Below are 2,776 nucleotides of genomic sequence, written 5' to 3'. Positions count from 1 at the left end.
GCCCGGCCATGACATTAATTTTTTTAATAGATATGGGGTCTTGCTATGTTGCCCAGGCTGGTCTCCAACTCCTGGCCTTAAACAATTCTCCCACCTTAGCTTCCCAAAGTGCTGGGATTACAGGCATAAGCCGCTACACCTGGCCGACATTAATATTTTTGAAAAATACTGGTCATTTATTTTGTAGAGTGTCCTTCAAGTTTGGGTTTGGCTGAAGCCTTATGACTAAATTCAGAGGAGGTATTTTTGGCAGAAACTTCACAGAATTCTCAGTGCATTATATCCAGTAAGCACATGACGTCAATTTCTTCTCATCTGGTGATTTCTAACTTTGATCTCAGGATAAGGATGTGTTTGCCAGTTTTCTCCACTGTAAGATAATTCTATTTTTCTCTCTATAAGTAAGACTCTATAGGGAGCCACATGTTTCAGATGCCAGGCCTGAGTTCTTCATCTTCGTGGTAGGAATAATAGTGTATATGAGGCTTTTCAGGCCATGACTTCAGCTCACATTCTCATCTGCCCTAACCCCACCTTTACCTGTGTTCTCTGCCTGGCTGGTGCTTCCCCAGCCTCTCCATCCTCAGATTCACCTGCTTTCCCAGCTCCCTGGGCGTAGTTGATTTACACGAACTATTGGAGACCTATAGTGTTTTGCCCTTACTGCTAACCAAGCCATTCCTGGGCACTGGTGATTTGTGTTTATGTAAATATAGTTTTTCCTTGGCATTCCTGGGGGATTGGTTCTAGGAGCCCCGTAGATACCAAAATCCAAGGCTGCTGAAGTCCCTGATACAAAATGGTGACATATATATAACCTATCCATATCCTCCCATATACTTTAAATCACCTCTGGATTACATATAATACCTAATACAATGTAAATACTATACAAATGGTTGTTATGCTGTATTGTTTACAGAATAATAAGAAAGAAATCTGTACATGTTCAAAACAGATGAATATTGTTTTCTTTCTTTTTTTTTTTTTTTGAAACAGAATCTGGCTCTGTTGGGCTGGAGTGCCGTAACATGATCTCAGCTCACTGCAGCCTCAACCTACCAGGCTCAAGGGATTCACCTCAGCCTCCCAGTAGCTGAGTAGCTGGAGCTATAGGCATGCACCACCATTCCTAGCTAATTATTGTATTTTTTGTAGACATGGGCTTTTGCCACGTTGCCCAGGCTGGTCTTGAACTCCTGGGCTCAAGTCATCCACCCATCTCAGCCTCCCAAAATTCTGAGATTACAGCTGTGAGCCACCATGCCAAAGCATTTCCCAAATATTGTCAATCCGTAGTTGGTTGAATTCACAAATGCTGAACTCACAGAGAGGAAGGGCCAACTGTAGTTATGTAATGATCAGTGGACTGCAAACTTCTTGGGGATAGAATTGGGTTTTATTTAGTTTTGCATCTTGGAATATGTTAAATTGTTACTGTTTTCATTTTGTGTTGTGTTTGTTTGTTTGTTTGTTTTTTGAGACAGGGTCTTACTCTGTCACCCCCGCTAGAATCCAGTGGTGCAGTCATAGCTCACTGCAGCCTCAGACCCCTGGGCTCAAGGGATCCTTGCTTCTCAGCCTCCCCTGTACCTGGGACTACAGGCGTGCACCACCACATTTGGCTAATTTTTGTTTATTTTGTAGAGACAGGGTTTCGCCATGTTGCCCAGGTTGGTCTGGAGCTCAGGCGATCCGTCCACCCATTTCTGCTTCCCAAAGGGCTGGGATTATAGATGTGAGCCACAGTGTCTGGCCTTTTTGTTTCGTGTTTGTTTGTTTGGATTTTCTGGATGAATGAGTACCTAGGTAAGGAGACACCAGCTTATTGCTGGCGGCCCTGAGGAGCCCATCATGGCAATGCCCCCTAAGAGGTGGGCAGTGGAGGCCACGAGGGAGAGAGTGCTGCGCCACAAGGCTTTCATCAGTGACATGCTGCAGCGGGACTTGCGAAAGGTGCTGGACCATCAAGACAAGATACATGAACAGCTGGCCAAATACCTTCAACTGAGAAACGTCATTGAGCGACTCCAGGAAGCTAAGCACTCGGAGTTATATATGCAGGTAGATTTGGCTGTAACTTCTTCACTGACACGGTGGTCCCAGATACTTCATGCATCTATGTGGCCCTGGGATATGGTTTTTTCCTGGAGTTGACACTGGCAGAAGCTCTCAAGTTCATTGATCGTAAGAGCTCTCTCCTCACAGAGCTCAGCAACAGCCTCACCAAGGACTCCATGAATAAGAAAGCCCATATCCACATGTTGCTAGAGGGACTTAGAGAACTACAAGGCCTGCAGAATTTCCCAGAGAAGCCTCACCATTGACTTCTTCCCCCCATCCTCAGACATTAAAGAGCCTGAATGCCAAAATAAATAAATAAATAAATAAATAAATAAATAAATAAATAAGAAGAGACACCAGTGAAAATGATTTGCTTGGGTTTCAATGCTTATATCAGATCACAGTCTCTAGCCTTACGGAATAATGCAACGTAGAAGGAACCCTACTGAAAGATAACAATAAAGATGTAAATCACCTCTTGATTCTAAATCAAACAGTTTACATCTGGAAGAGATCCGATATTCAAATCTGCTATTTCATAATAGAAATGGAAGTGCAGTGCCAGGCGCGGTGGCTCACGCCTGTAATCCCAGCACTTTGGGAGGCCGAGGCAGGCGGATCATGAGGTCAGGAGATCGAGACCATCCTGGCTAACACGGTGAAACCCCATCTCTACTAAAAATACAAAAAATTAGCCAGGCCTGGTGGCAGG

The 2,776-nt window shown here is 44.2% G+C and overlaps 1 pseudogene across 1 annotated transcript; it reads left to right on the top strand.

The window, feature by feature from the left end:
* Nucleotides 1-1,830: 1,830 nt before the first annotated feature.
* Nucleotides 1,831-2,368, top strand: LOC105540536 (annotated as a pseudogene). The gene has a single exon (XR_001006204.1). The product of XR_001006204.1 is annotated as a protein UXT pseudogene (transcript).
* The last annotated feature ends 408 nt before the right edge of the window (nucleotides 2,369-2,776 follow it).

Source organism: Mandrillus leucophaeus, unplaced genomic scaffold (assembly GCF_000951045.1).
Source record: "Mandrillus leucophaeus isolate KB7577 unplaced genomic scaffold, Mleu.le_1.0 Scaffold221, whole genome shotgun sequence".
NCBI lineage: Eukaryota > Metazoa > Chordata > Mammalia > Primates > Cercopithecidae > Mandrillus > Mandrillus leucophaeus.
This window is presented reverse-complemented; position numbering and strand designations above follow the sequence as displayed.